Raw genomic sequence first — 25,059 nt, 5'->3', positions numbered from 1 at the left:
ACATTTTCCTTTGGAGTCTCCCAAACACTGAGCTGCTCTGACAATTCATCAACCTCATCATCTATACTGACAAGGTAAGTGAATTTGTCTGCAGCATTCAAAATTTCTCCATTTGCTATATAGTCAATGGTTCTACATATGGATGGTACAATGCTGGCTATTAAGAGAGCCTGTTTTCTTGGTGTTAATTGTTAGGTCAACCAAAGAATTTATCCCTATTTTATTTTATCTCAGCTTCAGAGGATGCACTGAGTGCACAATTATTTACACACAAAAAGTGACAAGTTTCTCTCTTCTTTAGTCTTCAGTCAATTTTGGTGTTTCATTGAAAATTAACATCATATGTAGATATGAGTTATCATGAAACAAAGAAAAAAATTCTAAATGGCCCTCAGACAATCAATAATCAACACATTCATACACTGGCTGTGATGAGATTTCTATTTTCATCTTAGTGATTTATTTAATTGGTAAATTTTATGAAGCCTAGGAAAAGTGTGAAGGAAAAAAAAAGAAAGACTGTTTATTCTTGCTTCATTGGATAAAGTGCTCAGCCAGGAATTAATGAATGGGATCAGGTGAAGATTTCTCAAAAAATCTATAAGGTCAGGCCCTTGGTCTGCAGGGCTGGAAAGTCAGACCCTAGGCCCAAATTGCAGAAAATCACATGATCCCTTTTCCCAGAGGGGTGTAGGGCAGGAACTCATAACTCACAGGAAGTAGATAATATTGCTGACCATCAGTCAATAGTTACTTCCTTTTTAGTCCATCCAATGAAAATACTTAGGTCTTTTGCTATTTAACCAAATTCACTATTTCTGGCCAACTAGGACTTGCACAATGCTGGGTGATGGGATCTGAGAGGCTCTATATCTGCTCAGGTGTACTTGGGCCTCTCCTTGCAAGGATCCAATAAATGCTTCCTCATTGTATCTAAAGATGTCTCTGAGTTGTCAAGGGGATCGAGCATCTGTCCTACACAATTAGGAAGACCCAAGTTTCCATACAGCCTCAAATACTTAGCTATGTGAGCCTGGCAAAGTGTTTGTTTAACCTGACTCAATTTCCTCATCTATAAAAAGAGGATAATAATCACACCTCCTACCTAGAGTTGTTCTGAGGATAAGGTAACATGCTTTGCAAAAATTAAAGCACAAAACAAATGGTAGTTGTTATTATTACTATTTTCATTATTATTATTATTACAAGTTTAATTGTTAGGTTGCTGAATTTTGTTTTGGACATTTTTGTGGATGATCATCCCAAATCCAACCAAGGAAAATTTAAATATGAAAGCCATCGGATTGAGAAGGAAATCATAACCTAACAAACTAACTTAAAAATCTTTGATGGACATTAGCTCAAACATGATGTAATTATGTCAAATTAATCTGTTTAGATCTTTTGGTGGGGAAGCAAACTTGAACTTGTCATTTTATTGATGGGGGGAACTCTTGGTGCTGATGAAGATCAGTAATTTCTTAACAACTTATAGAGCTCAAGATTTGTGTTTGGGTACTGAAAATGTCACTGAAAACTCACAAAGAATTATCTCCTTATTACCATCAGAGGTAGGACTTGACTCCAAGTGCTCTTGATTCCAAGTATGGTTTCATATCTTCTGCCTTGGGTTCTCAACTTGATCTAGTTACTGTAAAACTCAACATAAAGTCACCTTCTATTGAAGTAGAATTAATTAATTTATTATATATTATTATGTATATTTTTAAAACCAACATCTCTTTAGTTGACTTTCTTACCATTTTCCATCTCCATGCATAGCAAGTTAAGTTATTATTAATCAATCAACAAATATTCCAAGGGAAGGGGAAAAAAAGCTATAAAGGTGAACATTCATCCCTAGCTTACTTTCAGATGTTCCTTACAAAACAGCTCTTAATTTAATGATCAATTGCTTCATAATCTAAAAAAGACAATTTTCATTATTGTTTCCTCACCTCCCCCTTTTTTTCTTTTCTTTTTGGCCTCTAATTTATAGCAAGCTCAGGATCAATTTCTTTGAGTAAACAAATACAATGACCCTTACAAAATACTAGGTTGTTATTGCTTTGTTAGGATTCAAATATATCAACTGTGCTCTGAGAACTACAGAAGTCACTTCCCTAAAAGAACATCATTTGAGATGTCAGAGAATGGTGTTTTTTTTATTCACAGTTAGAACTAACAAGTTGGCACTATATGTATTTTTCTACAAGCTAAATTTTGGTTGAAAATATGTTCACCTGCTGAGTGACAGACTTGGGATGTGTAATTACAAAAGCAACAAACACTTAATCCACCCTAACAGTATTTCCTCAGTTTGCAAGCAACAAACAGAAGGATGTTCATGTTTTTCTCAACTTTATCATGAGGTTGCAGGTCTACTTCCCCTACCTTTTCTGAATGTGGAGTTACAGAAGAGAAAAGAAAATGACCAATATATGCTCTCATTAACAAGAGAGGTAAATTTAACATTTCCTCTGCACAAGCATCTGACTATCTAATGATTCCCTCTCTCTATTAGCCCCCTTCAATCTAAGGGTATTTCAATGAGAAAACAAAACACTTTTATTTCAAACTAAAGTAATACACCTCAGCTGTGCTCCTTTTCAAAGTATACTTTGTCTACTTTCTAATCTTTATACTTAATTCATGCCTCCCTTTCAGATTCAATTTTGGGAATTTTCATATTTAAATGTAGTAAATTCTTAATATCTTATGGTGAGAAAATTGTCAAGTCTTCGGTTTTCTAAGAGCACTATTCTTTCGCCAAGGGAAAAGAGGAAGAAAAATTGTTCATGTTTTGCAAACATTATGTTTTAGTTAATAAAGTTCTTTAGGTCAGGGAGATATAGGATATGTCTTTATATTATATGTCCTGATCAGCCCCTATTTATATGTTAAGGAGACTTCAAATTGAAAATTGTCTTGCGTTTATCAGGCTTGTTAAATATAAATTACACTGAAGTTGAATTGATTATGGCTTCGCACAAATGTGAGAAACATTCAGGACCATTCATAAATACTGGTTGGCTGGTTCTTACTTCAAATCAGCAGTATCAACAATTCCTTCTCAAAATGAAGAACAATCCTCTCTCCTCAATTAGATTTCAAGTTTCCTGAAAGTCAAGACAATGTCTTATTTTTCTGTGTAACTTATAGTGTCTAGCATAATGGATTGTACATAGTAGGCACCATTCTATTAAAAAAATTGTTAAGGAAATTGGAAAGCATATGGAAGAAACTGAGTATGAATCAACATCTTACTTCACTTGCCAAGATAAAATCAAAATGGATACATAGCCTAAATATAAAGAGAATTTTTTTTTAAGAAAACTAGAATATGGAACATTACTTTTCAAAATTATGGCTAGGCAAATAATTTATGAATAAACAGGAGACAGAGAGCAAAGTTAGGTGTAAAATGAATAAATTACATTAAATTAAAAAGCTTTTGTGAAAATAAAACAAATATAACTAAGGTCAAAATGAAAGCAGAAAATGGGGGGGATATCGACAGTTTATCAGAAAAAGGGGTGGGGCATGTATGTTCTGGGTGCTGTGCATTATTACTACGTTACTCTTTCTCCTACTGTCTGTGATTCACCCAAATTGGCCTTCTCTCTTTCTTTCTTATAAATTACACCCCAAATGTATTTCTAATATTTGCGTCTTTTCTGTGTGTAGAATATTCTCTTTTTTGTAGCTCATTTCATTAAAAATTCACTTCTTGTGCCACCTTCTACATGAATCCTTCCTTTTTAGGTCTAATTTGTTAATGCCCTTCTTTCCAGACTACCTTATATCTAACTACTTAACATTTGTTTATATATATTTAGAAGAACTGCACATGTTATACTGGATTACTTGCTCTCTAGATGGGGGTGGAGGAGTAGGAAAGGAGAGAGAAAAATTTGGAACACAAGGTTTTGCAAGGATGAATGTTGAAAACTACCTTTGCATGTATTTTGAAAATAAAGTTATTATTTTTAAAAAGTCAAAAATTAAATTAAGTTGTAAGATTGCATTTACTCTTTTTATATTGAATATCTTTCAATTCAAGTATTTCAAGTCTTAATGCTAAGTATTCCCATATATACATTGTCTCCTCTTTAGTAGAGATGGCCTAACGTTTATATTTGAATTCTTTTTTTGTTTTGCTTCAGGTAATTAAGGTTAAATTAATTTCTTAGGGTTACATTAAAGCTAGTAAATATTAAGTGTTACGCGTCTCAGGTTACACAGCTTATATTAAATGAATGAGACCATCGACGCCAATACTCTATTGCACCATCTAGCTGCCCCAATATATTTGTATTCCTAATGCATAGCACAATGTTTGGCACAATAAATATTTAGGAAATGCTTAAAAAAAATAAAAGAAAAAGATCTCATGTATAAAACATATAAAGAAACAGATATAGATATCAAGTCATTTCCTAATTAATATGAAATCAAAGGATATGAACATGCAGAAAGGATCAAAAGATATGAACATGCAGTTTTCCAATGAAGAAATCAAAATAATTTGTAGTCATGAAAAAATGCTCTAAATCATTACTGATTAGAGAAATGCAAATTAAAACAATTTTGAGATAGCATTTGACATCTACCAAACTGGCTAAATCATAGAAAGGGAAAGTAACAAATGTTGGAGAACGGAATGTGGAAAAAATAGAATACTAATTCATTGTTGGTGGAATTGTGAACTGATCAAACCATTTTGGAGTGTAATTTGGAATTATGCCCAAAGAATTATTAAACTCTCTATACTCTTTTATGCAGCAATACCATTACTTGGTCTAATTCCAAAGAAAATTAGAAAAAAAAGAAAAAAACTCATGTGTGTGAAAATATTTATATCTATCTCTATATCTATCTATAAAGCTATCTCTCTTTGTGGTGGCAAAGAACAGAAAATTACAAGGATGTTCATCAATTGGGGAATGGCTGAAGAAATTATGGTAGATGATTGTGATGGACTACTACTGTACTATAAGAAATGATGAGCTCAATGGTTTTAGAAAAACCTGGAAATACTTGCACAAAATAATGAAAAGCAAAATGAGTAGAAGCAAAAGAATATTTTATACAATGATAGCAATGTTGTTTTAAGAATGACTGAGCATATAACTTAACTATAAAGGACATAAAAAATAAAATCTGCAACCAGAGAAATAACTCATAAACAGAAATTTGTACAGAATAATTTTACATAGATATATATGTGTATATATACATATATTTATATATGTGTGTGTGTGTATCTAAGGGTAGCCATCTCTAGGGGAGGGAGAAAAAAAAAGAAATATCTATGGTAATTTTGTTTTATATTTAAAAGGAATAGCAAGTAGTAAATATGCAGGTTCATTGGCAATCATGTTTTTATTGTACTATGTTGTAGAAATGCTTATTCTATAACTTAAAAATAAAATTTAAAAATAAGTATAAATAATATTTAAATATAAATATAGAATATTACTTATATTTAAATCAGCTTGTCTACTTCCACAACTAATATAGAGAAACTTGTCAATAAAAAAAAGACACTATGATAAGTGTGGGGATACAAGGCTGAATGAAAATTAATACTCAAGAATTCTAAAATCAAATTGAAAAATAAGATAAATACTCAACTCATCATTTTAAAGAAATCATTAATAGTGAATAGAAACTTCTATTTGTTACTTAGAATATGAATATTTTGAGCTGGAAGAAGCCTGAGAGAATTAAAGTAGGTTCAACTCTCTCAATTTAAAGTTGGGGTTAAATTACTCAAGGACACATACAAAACCAAGATCCTGGGTCTTCTTACTTCCAATCCTCCCCAAGTGTAATAAACTAAGTAATTTTCTTATTCTAGCCATTTCAGGAATAGAGGAAGAGAAAGTGGGAAAGAAGGAAAGATTTAGTACCTTTCATCAAAATATGAAATAAAAATAGATCTGAGATTGAGAAAAAAGGTAAAGACAAAGTCAAAATTACCAATTAGAAGAAGAGAGAAATCAGGTCCTATAAGTACCTAAGTGTACACAATTATGTCTATAAATTTTAATATGGAAGACAGAAGTACCAAAATAAACTACTTACTCTTAGAATTAAATGGGTCTCCTAGACAGGATTTTTCCCACTTGGTTTTTATTTAACAAAAATGCAGGTAACTTGACATTACTGTAGATAATACACCTCTTCAAAAGGGTACTGATATTCCCATTGGTTTTAAATTATTCTTAATGACTTTTTTACATCTATGGAAAATGGTAACTTGAAGAAACATGTGGGAAATGATCTACCAGGTTAAGTCTGAGAAGGAGTTTTTTACTACCTTCTCTTACTTCCTGTTTCCTTTTCTGATTACTGATTAGAAATTAGAAAATCTGGGGATAAATATTTCCAGACCTGATAGTTACTTCATGGTTAATACTGAGATCTAGTTCCCAAGAGATCAAAAGTTTCTGATGAGTAGAGTGAGACAACATTATCCTAGAAAGAAATCAGACTAGAGTTCAAGGACTAAAACCAATATTCCATTATGCTGCTATGAACTCCTTATATAATACAAGTCCTAAGTGAATAAGGAAATTTGTTCAGTAATTTCACAATGTGTCTATCTTTTTTTTTTTTTTTTTTTTTTTTTGGAGGAGGAGGCAATATACAAGCATGGAATACAATAGACTATTTTGAGTTTCTTACCTATCTGTATTTGTACACAGATTCCTATACATCCTTCACATCTGAAATGGATGAAATAAAGGCTATTTTACACCTGATATCCATGTTGTTCGCTAAATACTTGTGTAGGAGTTGGAGAACAATGTCACCCTTTTTTGGGAAAGCCTAGTAACTAGATTTCTTTAACATGTTACATGAGTAACAAGAACATCATTTACTTAAATAACAATAACTTAACAAATATTGTGATGACAAAAAGTCAAGTAAATATGGTCATCCAGTGCCCAAAGTGAACTTTTAAAAATAACATCATTAATCAACCTGCAAAATAAGAAAATTTTTAATGACAAAAACCAAACTAAATTAGGATCCAAAATGCAGTAATTGTGATCCCATCAATTTTCTCCAAGTTCCCTTTGAGATTGTTATTCCTTAAAGAATTTTGCAGCATGATTCCAAAGACAGGAAACCCCAACAGAACTCTATAAGATCATATTTGGATATCAGACAGACTGAATCCAAAAGTTGTTTTTTGTTGTTTTTTTTTTTTTTTAAGCTCAGGACAGCATTCAACCCTCTAAAGAATTTTAATTAACTATACCTGTCACATAATGATAACAGCCCAGCTGTTATTTATCCTGCCTATGTTATTCTTTTCTAGAGGGTGAATAGCTAGTAACTCCAAATGTTGCTAGACACTTTCTGACAGGATCTATTTCCCTAGATCATGCTATGGAAATGAAGGTCGTTCTTTCTCTATTAACTGCATTGGAATCCTTCTATTTCCTTTTAACACAAGAGAAATTTTCCAGAAAAGGACTGAAACAATTAGAAGCCACAGAATATGCAATATTTAGTTACCACTGTAAAACCATAAGTTTTTTTTTTTTTATTTTAAGATCTATAAATATTGTCGTCAGTTATTCCCTTCACCTCTGATCCCCCACCCCCATTAATATGGAACGTCATTCTCCAAACCACTTTAGGGAAGAATACCCCCACACACACACTCATGAGAAGAAAATATTTCCTTAAATGTTGACTCCTTGAACAAAGCACTAGTTTCCCCATTCTAGTTATAGATTTCTAAGATACTGTGCACATTAGGTTATAACCTGAAATGTTTTCACAAATGGTTGACACTAGTAAAACATGGAAATCACTTTAAACAGTTGCTACTGGTTATAGCCAATAATCCTTCTGAGGATGAATTTCTAGAATTGCTCAATTTATATTTTAGTAAAGAAAACATGCTGATTCAGATAAATATTTTTAACAATATTTGGTTTGGGAAATGTGTTTTGCTACTTATATATAATAAATACACTTGAATGTAGATATGGTTCATGTTCTAGGAAATGAAAAAATTAATAGAATCAAAGCTGAAATGGGCTTAGAAATCATCCTAGTTTAGCATGGTTTCTGTTTCAGTTTATTAAACCATAAAAGGAAGGGATTAGATCCCCAGATTCTCTTCTGGCTCTAACCATTTATGAACTTCTTCCATTTTACAAAGAAGTAACACAATTGAGTGATTTACCCAAGCTCTCATGGATCTGCCAAAAGCAGACCATGGGTTTTTTGATTGAGAGTGACAATGTAGCACAGTGAAAAGAGCACTGGAATGGAAGTTTGTCAATAAATAAGTCAACAAGCATTTATTAAGCACTAACTATGTGCCAGGCACTCTATTACATGATGGGGATTCAAGGACAAAATTAGATGTTACTGACCTCTAGATTTTTATGTTTTACAGGGGAAGACAATATGAACTAATCTTTGTATTTTGAAAAGGAATACAGGGTTGGTTTGGAGGGAAGGCATTATTAACCGATGGGGGATCAGGAAAAGCTTCAAGAAGGGATACTGAAAAATAGAGGTAAGAAAGAAATACATCTTTCCTTTGCATTTTAGTTATCATCCTCTTATTTCAAAGTTGCTTTTCAACACATCTCCATTCCTTCCTGTTAAGTCTTTCCTTTTTTACTAGGCTTTTCAATCTTTACTATAATTTTAGTCTCTTGATTTTCAATGGATTAAATCAGGGCCTCCTAGCACTCAATACTTAATCTTGCACTTAAAAAGTAAAATCTAACGCATGTTACTTATTCCCTATGAAATAAACAGTTCTTATTTAATTAATACTCTCTTGGTCTCTAAATAGTCACATATTTCACTTTTTATTTTAAAAATATTTTATTTTGTCACAGCTATTTGAAGAAATAGCTGCTAATTCTTGGTTATCTGACTAGACTACAGCTCTTGCTATTGCCTTTTAGGGATCCTAGAGTTTATGAAAGGTAAAATCTCTCAGAAGTGCCTGTTGCTTTTTGCTACTCACACTAGCTTGAGAGGGAAAAGAAAATAGGAGAGCTTTGCAATTGTTTTTTCTGTTTCAGAAGAGAAACTTCAATTTAATTGGAATGACAGTATGCTGTTGAGTGAAAAGTTAACTAGGCTAGTTTGCTTTGGACAGAGAGGCAATCTGATTTATTTTGCTGTGATTTCTGTTTGCCACAGTGTGGTTTCATTATAAGTCATCTTCATGAGTGAATAGCAGGTTGAGATGTGTAGCCCAGAAAGAGCCAGCTTAATGAGTTTTTACAGTTCTCTGGCTTCAAGGGAATTGATAGACAATTCAATAATATAACATTTTTGCAAAGCCCTTTTAAGAATGATTGTAAGTTGAAAGATGCTTTATTGATTTGAGGGAAAAGAATTTGCCCAGGGAGAGTCCAATCAGGATTGCCAAGTGGTTAATTCCCTAAGCAGGGGCTTGAGAGCAAATGTGACAAGAATAAGGAGAGTGCATTTCCCCACAACATAGTCACTCTGAGACCTCTGAGTGGTGGTGATCCTTCTCCGGGAATTTAGAGCTACCATTTATATATTTATTTATTTTTGTGGGGAGTAGGTGCCTCAATTACTACCTAGTTTTAATTACTGAATGAGTGCTGTCTTAATCACACTGAGACCTGCTGAAGACCTTAAAAAGGCCAAGATCTCCCACTGTAACCAGAAGCATCTCCAGTCATCTGATCTACATCTGGCCACTGGACTCAGATGACATTGGAGGGGAAAGTTAGGCAGGCGATCTCGCTCAGTTCTCCCTCACTTAAATCCATAGCATTATCCCTCTAATGTCATGGTCCTCTTGGAGAACAAAGGACAAACAACATGTTAGAGCAAATAAATTGGCCCAGAGAATCACAATAGGTCTCTACATACCCTACATGAGAGATGCAAAGTCTTATCATTTGGATGGCCACCCTACACAACTGTTATAGAAAAGGAAAAAAACCCAAATGTGGGGCAAGGATTCAATGTTCTTATGAGTCACCCTAAGCAGCATTCTGTATCAAACCCAAGACTAGGATCCAGAATCTCTTCAGTAAGGGATGGTTTCTTGCTTTATCATTTGAAGTTAAGACCTAGATGAGGATACTTGAATATTCATAAGAGATAGTATATGTGCATGCACCAGAGAGATTGTATGAGACCACCAGGCTGGATACTATCTATTGGATAAATTGTATATTACACTCACTTTCTGATAATAAAATGACATCCTTTCATGTTATAGAAGACAAAATACTAACTAGAATAGGCTGCTTGCAAATATTACCATGTCCCAGTCATAATGTGGGCTACTGACCAAGTACACCAGAATTTTAATAATTATCTATGACTATTATCCTATGAGTTTTTAAACTCTATGAGAACAGAAATCCTGCCCTATCTAAACTTTGTATTTTCCCCAGCACATGAACACAGTGTTGTGTATGTAGCAACCACTTTTAAATGTCTGTTAAATATGTAAACATATTTCATTTTCATATTCAAGCTTTTTCTCATGCTAAAATTCTCAAATGGAACTCCTTCCTTATAGCCCTGAATATATATTTCTACTCATCCTTCAAGACTCAGCTCAAGTCCTCTTTCCTACATGAACTCTGAATATAAATCAGCAATGTTCTCTCTTTCCCCCGAATTCCTAGAATCTACTTATTAGAGCTATTCACTTGATAGTTAATCACATACCATCTAATATTTTTGCTTATTTTTTCACGAGTCTAACAACCCCTTTAGAGCTACTTCCTCAACTCAGTGCTGACACTTGGTCATACTTGTGATCCCCAAAGGGATGGTTCTAATCCTAAGGGGCTAAGTTTCTATCCTAGTTCAAATATCACTATCCCTTTGTTTTCTAGTAGCAAACAAATCAGTTGATTTGATTCATTTTTAGCAGTTATTTACTAAGTTGGAAAATTAGTATTATTTGTCCTTGGCAAATTATTCTGCTCCTGATTAGACATGCTTCTTCCTGCTGGTCCCATCTCCTTGATATTTATAGGAAGAGAAGGGATAGGAGGAGAGATTTAAAAAACCCTCCTCCCTGCAACAGCTATTTCCTCTTAAGGCTTTGCTCCAATTCCAACTCTAGACTTGGAGTCTACTACTGCTGGATTGACCACTGTATTTTTTCATAGGCCTAGAGTGTTGCCTGATTCTTTCAACTAATAGCAAACTATTTCCTGTGGGGAATCACCTGCTTTTATCAGTCAATCAATCAACAAGAATTTATTAAGTACCTACTATGTGCCAAGCATTATGCTAGGTACTTAGGTTATAAGAACAAAGAATAAAATAAAACCTACTCAAAATGAATTTGTAATTTAATAGGAGATACAACAAATACATATAAGGATATAAAAGTATAAATGTAAAGTTAATAAAAACAATATAGTAACAAAGGAATCAAATACAAGGTACTTGGAGGGGGAAGGAGGGAGGGCTCTAGCAATTGAGAGGATCAGGAAAGGATTCATACAAAAGATGATGAATGAGATCTATCTTAAAGAGAGGGATTTAATGAGGCAGAAGTAAGGAGAAAATGTATTATAGACATGGGGAATAATACCTGTAAAGGCAACAAGATGGAAGATAGAATGCCCTGTGTGAGGAACAAAGAAGGCCAGTTTGGCTAGATAACAGAATGCAAAATGGTGAGCAATAATCATTGAAGCTAGAAAAGTAGGTTGGGCCCAAGTTAGAGAGAGCTTTGAAAGCTAAACAGAGGAAATAATATTTTATTCTAGAGGCATAAGGAAGCCACTGGTGCATCCAATGACCAAAGCCCTGTAATGTGGTAAGATTATAGGAAATTCTAAAACACTTAGTTTATCCTGTTGATTGATTCAATTAAAAGGAATTGGGTCTTCTGTGATTATATTCAAGAATGGCAGAGGGAATCCCCAACCTAATATGTGTTTTATCTATCTCCCCAATTAGATTATAAGCTCCTTGTGGACAGATAGAGACAATGCATTGGGTGTTTTAGTTTTTTCTACTCTTCATATATCTGTTATAGTGGTAGGTATCCAATATAATGAAGTAACCCTAGTTAATGACTAAAGGAATTATTCATCAGATGCCTAGAGGATAACCCTTTTTCTCTCCCCCCCTTCCAATAATGTTTTTACTTCCTGAAACAGAATATAATTTTCTATATTAAGTAATAAACACACACACACACACACACTTTAAAACCTACCTTAAAACTTTGTTACTACTTCCTAAGATTAGGCTATTTTTTTTCTTTTTTTTGGTCTAAACAATGTCCCACTGGACTATAGACTAGAGATGTAAAAGCATAGACATATCAGTTGATTATGATGTCAAATGATTTTATCATCTTTCCTGGAACTGGAAAAGTCCTTCATACCTTCATAGAAGTTCGGAATAAGCTTTCTTACTATAGACCTACTTATGTCACTTTTCTGTTCAAAAATCTTGAATGGTTTCCAGTTGTTCCTGAAGTAAAATTGACCTGACTTTCAAAGCCCTCCACAACAGAACTTTAAGCAAGATTTTCCCTTAATAAAGATAAAACTGACTTAATTAAAAGCAATTTTAAAATGATAGAAATATTGAATCAAAGAATATTTGTGCCAAAAGCATATTCAGTATAAACTTTTTAAAAAAATCATTTCCAGAATAGAAAGAGTAAAAATGGGCACTTAATTCATTGTTGGTGGATCTGCGAGCTGATCAAACCATTTTAGGGAGAGATTTAGAATTATGTCCAAAGACATTAAATTACCTATACCTACACCCTTCTACTTTTAAGTTTGTTTCCCAAGATGATTAAAGAAAATGGAAAAGATTTTACATGTTTTAAAATATTTATAGCAATTCTCTTTGTGGTGGAAAAGAACTGGAAATTGCGGGGATTTCCGTCAATTAGGGAATGGCTAAGCAAATTGTGGCATACATTCATGATTGTTGAGAATCACAAACAATAACTGCAGGAAGGTCACGGCATTGCTCTCTGACCCCTACTAGAATTGTTCACATGCTTGGATCGGTTCTCCATGACCCCTATTTACTCCCAGAGACTAGCACAAGTATATACATACATCTGCAATGACAGAATGGGCTGGAACCATAAATCTATAAGATCTCGACAAGGACTACCTGACATCAACCAGAGATATAAGGCAGGAATCATTACATAACAACTATAGAACAAAGAAATATTGTTATGTAGGCATGCGGCATATAAGTGTTTAACACTGAACAATAAAATAGACTCCATTTTCATGAGTTTTGGTGTCCTGCCTCTTTATTCTTAGCTCGCTTCAGAGATATAGAGGAAGACTCCTGTCTCCAGAAATATGGATCCAAACACGTGATGGCATAATTTTTTCTATAAGAAATGATGAGCTCAATAATTTTAGAAATGCATGGACAGACCTCCAAGAAATAATGAAGAGTGAAAAGAGCAAAAGCAAATGAACATTGTCAGTTCACAATTCATACTGGCAGTGAGAGAAGTATTGTTTTAAGAACAACTTTGAGTAATCAAATTATAAATACCCAAATTAACCACAAAGATCCTGTGAAGGAAAATGTTTGGATACAGAAAAAGAACTGAAGTTATGTATGTATGTGTGTGTGTGTGTATATATGCATTTGTGTGTTGTGTACACATATTTGTGTCTAATGGTAGCCATTTCAAAATTTGGGATGGGGAGAAGGAAAAAAAAAATCACATGCTAACTGTTGTATATTTTAGAAATGCATGGAAAGACCTCCAAGAAATAATGAAGAGTGAAAAGAGAAATTGCAGATCCATTTTAGGTACTATTTTGTTTTTCTATTCTACTTCATTATGGAAATGCTTGGGTTTTGTTTTTTTTTTCTTAAATTCAGGATAAAATTAATTGAAAAAATTGAAAAGCAAATTATTAAAAATTATTTTTAAGTTAAAAGTTCCGAAGCAAAGTTACATACAAAGCAAAATATCTTTAATTGCACTATAATGTACTAATACAATATCTCAGTAGCTATTAAAACGAATGATCATTTTGTGTATACTAGTAAAAAGTATTGAAAAGACTTTCATCCATTAAAATTACCCCCTTTTCAAGCTTTACAGAAAAGCAGGTACCCAAATACTAAAAGAAAGAATTTCCCATCAGAACAATTCCCTTACTTCTGAATCCCAATTAGGATCATTTTACACTCCTCAAAGACAAATGGCCATAACTAAAAGTAAGAATTATTATGAAGAAACTGATGCAGAAAACACATAAAAATGATTAGTTTGTTGTTGTTATTGTTTTTCTCTTACTAATTAATGAATTCTTCCACAAAGCTGAGGTGTACACAATTCATTACTTCATACAGTGGCTTCTGGATGGCACTCTTAGTCTGCAATTCTGAAAAGAATAATCCCTTAGTATTTACAAAGTATAGCAGGATTAAGAAGAGACAGCCAATCTGCCTATGCACACAAGCAGCTTTAAATCTGATTCAAAACACAGTCAAGGTCTCTACTCTAGAGGCTTCATTAAAATGAACTTTCAAAATTCTCCCCAATTCTCCAGGGGAGTCATTTGCGGACTGTGGCAAAACTAAAGAACGTGAAAGGTGATACTGCAGAACTGTGAGTGTATTCCTTATACAAAAGGGAGAATTTGACAAGTATTGAAGCCTCCTGTCACAGGTCCCTTCCTTAATCCTAAGGGAAAAACAATTAAGCCTAACTCAGGTTTCCTTGACAAGAGTTAACTTTCTGCCTTGGATTGTTTATTTTATTTTTCAAACATTTAATTTACATTTAACTTGTATATATTCCAAGCAGCTTAAGAAAATAATCTTTCCCACACTAAGAAAAATATACCTTGTTAGCTTTTAATATCTGGAGAGGAAAAAAGCCCTTCCCTAAGAGCCATTTTCTAACATAAGGTCTTAAAACCTGATTCTTTAAAGGATATATTAGGCCATTTAGTCCAGTACCTTCATTTTACAAATAAAGAAACTGAGACCCAAAGTTTCTAAATGATTTGTGCAGTCACATAGATATTGAATGGCAGATTCTAACTTTGAATTCTAGACCTCTGGCTCTCTGAATCTCATGCTATCTCCTTGCTCCCCAATAATACTTGCCCTACCAACTTCAAAAGAATGTCTTAAAGAAAGTATATTTCAAATCATAAGGCTCTTTATCATTGTGAGTTATTATTGTTACTTCCATGTTTTTAGGAGATGTTACTTTCCTTAAATATAAATTAAACTACTTACTGCTACTAATCATTATGGCTTTGAAAAAGACTAAAAACTCTGCTAAACTCTTCCTTTTTTAAGGACACACCCTACCACCTACTGCATAGCTCTATGAGCCATGGCGATCCTCTTTGTTCCAGCAGTCAAATCCTGCTATGATTCATCATTATGGATTACTCAGCAATAGCATTTCAGTATCTAACTAAGGCTATTGTCCTGAGCCCAGTGAGCAGCTCACAGAATCCTCAAGAGGGCAGGTTAATTCTTATGGTCAAGGGCCATAAGAGGCTAATTATTCTTACAATAAGTGCATTATTTGACTTTAAAATTGGCTAGATTGGAGAATACTATTAACAGTATTTTAAGGCTTATAAAGTTTTCCTTAACAACTATCCTAGAAAGAAACTATGTAGATATTATTCTTTATTTTATGGAGGAAGAAAGGTATAGTTACTCATTCAGGATGGCTCAAGACAAATTAGTACCCAAACTATATTTAGATTTTAATCCTTAGTCCTCTCACTTCTCAAGTGATTAAACAGATTAGCAGAGATAGAATAGAGGTAAAACATTACTAAGGTTAAAAAAAACTCAGTATCAAAAAACAAGGGAGTTATTTTCTTTTTAATGAGATCTTTTATCAAACTTTCAGAGCAATTTAAAATTTTTATTGATATGCTTTGTTTTTATATTACAAATATTTATAGATTACCCCCATTCCTCGAGAGGTCTCCTATAATGAAGCAAAACAATAAAAAAAAAAAACACAATAATATAGCAATGTCATCTGAAAGTATATGCAATAGTTCACATTTCGCACATCCATTCCCAACCTTTCCTTTGGAGACCTGATTGTTAAACATTACTAGCACACTCCTAGTTATAGGGCAAACACAAAAAAAACACACACTTGGTGAGTGAGACAGAGGCTTACAGCTGGGGCCTGGACATCCTTAAATATATAGGTATATATATTTAGGTATAGGTAAAGCCCTGTTTCTGTAATTAAAAAGAACAAAAACAAATCTGAGTAAGCATAATCTCATTACCAATCGGTTGTCCTCTTGGTGATAAATTCCCTGGCCACAGCAAACCATGAAATAAACAAAAATACAAAATGGTCCCAGTCCTGTGTGATTCCTTTATTTGTTCAATTTTGCTTGCAGAGAGGTAGAAAAGGAAATAGAAAGGACTAAGAAACATCATATTTATTATTAATAACAACAACAATAAATAACATTTGTCTAGCACTTTAAGGTTTGCAAAGAATTTTATAAACATTATTTTACCTAATCTTCAAAATAATCCTGGGAAATAGGTGTATTATTATCCCCATTCTAGATAAGAAAATTGAAGTAGCCAAAGATCAAATGACTTGCCAAAGTCACACAGTCAAATCTGTACCTCAGTATCTTTCTATATCTGAATATCTTAGGCTAAACTGGAACTCAGATCTTCCTAATTCTAAATTCAATATCCAATCCAGTAGGCACGTTTATGCATTTAACCATTGGTACTTTAAATGAGATCTTTTTTTTTCAACGAGCAATTAATTTTTCCAATGATCAAAAACTGAATGAAATTAATCTTGACAAATTTTACCATTTAAGTTGTTCCTCTTTCCTACCCAGTGGATCTGTGATTTAATCTATATGAATAGATCTAATAGTTAATTCAAAAATTCCCCATAGAGGACAAAGGCAACATAGTGGTTAGGTATAATTGCAATATTATCTATACAGTAACCCAGGTGTAGCATTTGAAATGTTTATCTTCTCTGATTCTTATATTATTTCTTTGAGGCAGGCAAATCTACTCTACAAAAACATGTTTGTTCTAGATTTTACATATAAGTGAGTGCCAAAACCAGACTTTTTTTTGAATGGGGAAGGTAATAATGAAAAAAGGAGTAACCAGAGAAAAAATGATATATGACTCCTAACAAAATCACATCTGCTTGTCCTTTTTTTCTCGCATTTCTTTAATTACAGTGAAGTCAGTTAATAAACATTTATTAAGTATTTTTTCTGTGTAAAGTACTCTGAACTAAATAGATAGGCTGTAACTAAATAGAACAAGACTAGACAGTCTCATCATCATAAGGTTGTCCTCTTGGTGATGAATTCCTTGGCTACAGCAACCCATGAAACAAACAAAAACACAAAATGTGGATCTATGTGGTCCCTTTATTTGTTCAATGACAGCTGCTTAGAGGCAGAAAATGAAATAGAAAGGATTAAGAAACATCCTATTTATTATCAAAAAGCTTAAAAGTCTAATTGAGGAGGTAACATGCAAAGAACTATGCACAAAAAAGGCATATATGGAATAACTTGGAAATTATCAACAAAGGACAAAATAATGCAGTGAACCTGGGTTCAAATATCAATTCTGTCACTCAACAAGCATTTATTGAGTGCCTACTGTGGACTGGAGATTCAAAATCAAAAATGCAGATCTCAAGAAGCCTAATTTTACTTAGGGGAACTATATGTACAGATAAGTATATATAGAATAAACACAAAGCAATTTGGGGGTGATGAGAGAACAAATAATAGCTGAAGAGATAACAGCTTCCTTTGAGAATTGGCTCTTTAACTGTTATTTGAAGGAATCAAGGTCTTCTACAAGAAAAAAGTGAGAAGGATCAGCACACCAGGGATGGAGAAAGCCTGTGCAAACACCAGAAGTGAGAGATGGATTGCCCCATAAGGGAACCACAAATAAGCTTGTTTGAGTAGAATACATAAGTAAAAATCGAAATTAGTCTGGAAAAATAGGTTGGATAAGGAAGAAGCTGGTGATAAAAGATTTAGTTCAGACGAAAGAAAAAAGACGAAATTTAACTTTTCAAGATCTCAAGTTTCCTCATCTAGAAAATGAGAGTTTTAGATTATATAACTTCTGGGTCCCTTCCAGCTCTAAATCTATGAAGCGATAATATGGAAATGACAAAAGTCTTTCCTATAGGTACAATTCCCCTAAACAGACTACACCAGTACAGTTATAACTATGCTCTCAGCTTCAGAATAGTGAAGGAGAATTTTTCCTCGAATCTCTCATCCTTAGAGTGAGTGGCTATGACAGGAGAGAAGGAAATAGAAAACACAAGGAAGGCAGTTGGATAATAAATGTTTGTTGATTGATTAACTGAGTGATGAATTACTTAGACTATTGTAATATATAGTGAAGAATGTATACAGACTCATGACTATAGAATGTATAATTTCCTATCCAAATGAATCATTATTGAAATGATCTGGGTACATGGTTGAATGTCAACAATGCCATTAATGCAAGAAATGAAAAAACTAAAGTCTACAAAAATAAATTTTTGGAGCAAGTTAATTGAAGTGTGAATTAACCTTCAAGATTAATAACCTTCCCATAACTTCCTACACACACAACAAAATCCACAAAATTAATGGATATTACAGTTAATAAATGGCTATTGAATTAAGACTTTGTGGGAGATAGAAAGATGAATAAGACATAGTTTCTGTCCTTGTAGAAGTTACAAGTAAAGAATACAAAATATGTACACACTTTACTATAACATGGAATGCTATGGAAAGAGTGCTAGACTTGGAGTAAGAAGAGTCTTATATTCAAATTTCATTTATAAGTTCTTAAAGTACACAACCAGATAATAAGCAAGCATGGTTTATGGCAAAAAGGGCAGGAAGTAACTGAGTAAAAACATTTCATAGTGCCTTGAGGTTTGCAAAAAAACAAAAAACAAAACAAAATTTTGCATGTATAATCTAATTTGGCCCTTATAACAGGAAGTAACTGCAAGATTATCATGCCATATCATCTGTTTTGTAGATGAAGAAACTGAGGTTCAAACATTAAATGATTTGCCCAAGTTGATCTAGCTAGAAAGCCTCAGAGCCAAGGTCTCTAGTTGAGGTGTTTGCTGATTCCCAATCCACCAATCTTTCCAGAACCCAGATTAACTAACTAAAGTTGTGTACAGTTTATTAGAAACCTCAGGTCCTATGGTTGGCTTTCCTGCACAACAACTCATTCAGTTTACCAAGCATCTGGTCAGGTAGGTAATGGGCCTGCAAAACCCTCTCTGCCATTTCCCTAACTAGCACTGTTATTCGAATGAAAAAAGCTGTATATATAAACAGTATTATATACTGATTACTTTAAAAGTGACTTCAACTTATTAAAGGGAGGGAGGGAGAAAGGAAGGAAGGAAAGGAAAAAAGAAAGGAAAAAGGAAAGGAAAAAGGAAAGGAAAAAGGAAAGGAAAAAGGAAAGGAAAAAGGAAAGGAAAAAGGAAAGGAAAAAGGAAAGGAAAAAGGAAAGGAAAAAGGAAAGGAAAGGAAAGGAAAGGAAAGGAAAGGAAAGGAAAGGAAAGGAAAGGAAAGGAAAGGAAGGGAAAGGAAGGAAGAGAAAGAGAGAGAATATCAGAAATCAAAGTGTTCAGTAGTCTGAGGTTATTCCATGGAGGGTTGAATGGAATCAAATTTTCAGCTCCTCTGAAGGTATCACAACTGATATTCCTGAGTATTTAAGATTAAATTATGTTCAGTAACCTTGGTTAAAGAAGGGAAAGAAGTGTGGAAACACATTAGTAAAGCTATCCATCAAAAATTAATAAAATAAATTTTTTCCTTAAAGGAACAAATTTTAGTTGTCTTGGAAAGTCCCCAAATTTGGAATACTTCATTCTTGCAAATACTGGATAAGTGAGGCATTTCTATACCAAAAAAGCATGAGCGTTTGGAAGAAAAAAGTATTTGACATTATGATGTCAAACATTAACATTAGTAGGCCAAAATTTCTTAAGTTTCACTCTAACAGCAAGCACAAATGAGCAACCCATTTTTGAAAAATATAAATCCATAAATATGAATAAATTATAAATATTTCTCATTTTTAAAAGAATCTATTATTAGCTTGAGGTGTGGGAGTGAAGTTGTGTTTTCAGAGGTATTTTTCTTCCCTTACTCTTTGATGGATATAGAAAACTAAGAAAATTATTGTTTAATGAACAAATGTCAACAACAATTTCAGATTACACTTAGAGCAAATAAAACATGCTGTTCCTCAGCAGCAACCTTATCAACAGTTCCCAGGCTCCTAAAAGGGTTATTAGGATGGACTGTTTGCAAGCAGATACTGACAAAGTGAGGAAAGAAATCAATTGTTGCTTGAGGTAACTAATTGGGAAAGTACAAAAAGTTTGCAAATCATTAGGAAACTTGTTTTTAAAGGTGAAAACATGAGTACTATAATTTTTGCCGTTTCCATCCCAAAATAGTGGAATAACAAGGAAAAATAAATACTTCTGTCAAGCACTCAAACCTGGAATTCGCATTTATAGATGTATTAACTTAGACAAGGTACAGCTAGGTGCTGAAATGGATAGAGCACTGAGCTTACAGTCAGGAAGCCCGATTCATTTTCTTAAATTCAAATGTGGTCTCAGATGTTTACTAACTGTGTGACCCAGGGAAAACTGCTTGACCCTCTTTCCGTTTCCTTACCTGTAAAATGAGTTGGAGATGGAAATGGTAAACTACTCCAGTATCTTTCCCAAGAAAATCTCAAATGGGATCATGGATTGGTCATAAACTGATGACTCTATTTACTGTTGTTGAGTTGATCACAATCCTTTCTTTGTGGATAATCCCTACACAGGAATCTATATTATGATTGCTAATATGGCTAGACAAAATAGATTATACTTGGTTTTATACTTTCCATAAGGGCAAACATAACCAAGGATGGGAGGGAAAAAAAATAACTTCCCATCCCTGTAACTGGGGCAAGAGGAAGAAACTGAAACTAATTAATATTGAAGTCATGTGCTCTGTCAAGCACTGAACTATGTAAGTCTCTATTATTCTGGATTATTAACAGCTCAGTTATTATCACTATAATGCAGCAAAATCCTATCGTTATAAAAAAAGCTTATTATTACATGAAGGCAGATTATAGGTCAAAACATTTTCTGAAATATCATTATATGAAGTAAAATTCAATAAAAAAAACAGATATGCTAGATATTACACAAGGCTCTCAAAGAACCAAAGAATAAAATAGTCCCTGCCCTCAAGAAGCTTATGTTCTATGGAGATCATTTAAGTACTAAAAGCTTATTATAAAATAGTCTAAGCCTTACTTCCAGTAACACCTTGTAAAATACTTTCTCCTCTATTGCTGAATATAATTAAAGTTTAGGATGGAGAAAATACAAGTCATTTTAAACTTTTCATCCTTATGGCTTTGAGTACTCATACTCACTCAACTATATCTTCAGATAATAATGAGTTTATTGTCTCTTCAGTGATGTAAATAGAGATAACAAGAGTCAGTGAGCTCTCTAGGACAAGGCTTCTTAACCTAGGGTCCTCTCAAAATTCCTACCACAGTTAGGGGACATCTGTAAACTTGGATGGAAATTTATATATATACACATACACTTATTTTCATTAATCTCAAACTAAAATTTACTATTTTCTGAAATTATGAATATTTTATTTAAAAAATCATTACGGGATGGTATTCCTATATCTTGCTAAACTGCCAAAAGAATTCATGATACAAAAAAAGTTGAGAATCCCTCATATAGGATTTAAGGTTTGGAACTTCCTCTTCTAATCCTATAGCCATTCTGCTTATAGGCTTTCAGAGTGTGGCAAAATAAGGCATATGTTGAGTTTGGCTTTCCATTAGATTTAAAAGCCTCTTTAGCAAAGAAAGCCAGATGCGTGGGGCTAATTTAAGTGTTTTGATTTTTCATTTTATATCTGTCTCTTGAGGCTTTGCATGGGAGTATTCTAATTCTCAAAATAAATATATATGCTAGACTAGTTATTTCTATTGTGTACAGAGAAAAATAACCCGATTTCACCAAAACAGATCAGTATTTTTAACTCCTGAGATATCTATATTATCCATAAAGATCAGACAAGAAATACAACATTTTATTGTTAAAATAAAAATACACTTGAATAAACTATCTTATTGTTTCCTTTAGGCCTCTTGACTTTTAAATCTTTTTTTAGGCTTGATATCCCTTTAATCCATCTCATCCTTCACCCCAAAAAAAGAAAGTTCATGGTTAATTTGGAAGTACCCACACCATTCATTTTCATCAGCCTAGGAGATCCTAAAGGGTTTAAGGAGGCAAGGGAAAGATTTGAGGAATGACCAAGAGTTGAAAAGAAACTCTTTATGTTGGCCATTGCCATCACCAAACAGCTCCAAAACTCTAATTTACAGGGATCCTCATTCCATCTCCCCTTTCCATTTTCAGAAGCAAGGTTTAACATTCTTCAACCTAGTTAAGATAACTCTGTCCTGTTCAGCTACCATCTGTTTGTGCATGTACTAAATTTTTTATGGTCTCATTTATACTTTCATTGAACTCCTTTTTTTTATGCAGACATAAAAGTATGAGGTTCTTCAAGTGCTGGGTTTTTATTTTTTTTGTCCTAGTAAATAAAATATTTGGCACCCAGGTCTATGTCATCATCTCTTCTCTTCGAACATGAGTAGATAGAAAAGAGGAGAGTTTATTTAATTTGCTGTTTCAAGTGCTCAGTCTACTGAATAAAAATTTTCAATGTACGTGTCTTACTGTCATCAGTATTTTTCAGAATCTGAGCTCTTTGAGGGTAGTCTGTGAAATTCCTTTGTAGAGCCGGATCACAGCATCAGATAAGTACAAGTGCTTGTTAATCTTCAGTTAATGTGTGACTCACTTTGTGACCTCATTTTGGAGTTTCTTAGCAAAAATACCAACGTGGTTTGCCATTTCCTTCTCCAGCTCATTTTTCACAGATGAAGAAACTGAGCAAAAGGGATTAAGTCATTTGTCCACAGTCATACAAGTAGTACGTTTCTGAGTCAAATTTGAACTCATGAAGATGAGTCTTCCCAACTCCACGCCTCGTATTCTACCCACTGCACCACCTAGCTGCCTAAGAAAGGTTATAGTTGATGGGAAAGATCATAGACACAACATTTTTCTACAATGCATACTTAGACCAAGAAGTTTTGGAAGAAGCAATGTACGGAAGGAAAAAGACCAATGGATCTAGATTCACAGTTCTTGGATCCAAAATCTAGCTCTGCAATCCATGGGCAGATCAAATCCCAGTGGAGTTGGTTTTCTCATTTGTAAAATAAAAGAATTGGAATAGACAAATTCTAAAACTAAGTACCCTTTCCTAATGGAAAAGATTACTGAAGTGACAATTGGTAGATCTATCTAAGTAACTAGCAACTATTTTGTTTAGGAATATCATTTCTTATAGACAGATCATGTCATTTTCTCCTTTAGTTCTTCACTCTGAAGTGGATTAACAATGATTTGTTGTGGTAGTGGTAGTTGTTTTTTTCCACAAGGTGACTTCAAAGATATTGTTACTTATTTTTTCTCATCATGGAGTTTTTGGTTTTCTCTGTCACTGAGAGAAGATGTAAAAATGTTGCACTAGAGAAATACAGGCTATGGGATTTATTTCTAAAGAATTAATTGCAATAATGCAAGTCCCTAAACCATCTTAAAAACAAATTGTAAAGCACATTTCCTCTCTAGTCCTATGTTGGAAAAAATGTGATTTTCACAGAATCATAATAATGATTCACTTCACAGCTGAAAAGTTACTTTTAAAGTAAAGGATATTCTATTTCCTATAAACATTACCCAGCCAATCCTTTCCAAAATCTCATGTTCCACCAGAATTCTAATACTGTACACACAGCAAAATCTGATGCCCTCAGGATATTCTTTACAACTACTTTAGATGCACTGAATCTAGGATTATATTTAACAACTTTCACATTTAATAATTTATAATTTTTTTAAGTGCATTCTACAACAAAACTTAAGGCAGCAGATTTAAATAACAATGTAGAAATGCTTAAGGAAAAATCAAAGGAGTTGACTAAATAGGAGAGGAAAAAAAAGATTCCTCTCTTGAAAATTAAATCTGACATCTTTGAGTATACTGCATATTGTCAAATAAGAGAGGAGACCACACAACCTCTAAGAGCCCTGCTAGTACTAAAATTCAGGATTTTAACAACACTTGTTAGAGTATTGGTTGCTTTGGACAATTTTGTTAAGAAATGTCTAACATCAAATGCTTACTGAGGCACATTTCTTTAGAAGGAATAAAACCATTCAGCTAACAAAACTTGTTAGTAAGGAAATTCATGAATTGAAAGATTTAGGGTTGGAAGGGCCTAAAAAGGCCATCTCATTGAATTTCAATTTTATAAATGATGAAACTGTGCTCAGGGATTTGCCCAAAATCATATAGCTTGAAAGTTTCTGAGGCAGACTTAGAACTCGGATCTTCTTTGGTAAGAAATCCAGCACTCTATCCAGTACTTCATGGTGAATAAAAAGTACAATACAATTCTTATCCTAGGGAAGTGACTGAGAACTTTTTTTTTTTTTTTTTTTTTTTTTTTTAAGATTTTGGTAACTATTTAAGTGTAATTATGTCTTTACATGTTTTATTATATTCATTTAAAAACATTTTGTGTAGAGGTCCATAACCTTCTCCAGACTGTCCATGACACACAAAGAGGTTTTAATAACATTGGCCTTAAGGGCCAATGTGTTATTCAGTCATTTTGAATCTGTCTGACTCTCCTTGCACCCATTTGAGATTTTCTTGGCAAAGATATTGAAATGGTTCTTTTGAGGGTGAGGAGGGACTCTAAAATGTAATGGGCTGAGGCTTGAGTTGATGCACTGAGGTCCCAAGCACATGAGGCTAAATAGTAATTGGACTATTAATATATAAGCTTGGAAAAAGAATGGCCCTCACCCACTCT

Source organism: Antechinus flavipes, chromosome 4, assembly GCF_016432865.1.
Source record: "Antechinus flavipes isolate AdamAnt ecotype Samford, QLD, Australia chromosome 4, AdamAnt_v2, whole genome shotgun sequence".
Taxonomy (NCBI): Eukaryota; Metazoa; Chordata; class Mammalia; order Dasyuromorphia; family Dasyuridae; genus Antechinus; species Antechinus flavipes.
Note: the sequence above shows the minus strand (reverse complement) of the source record.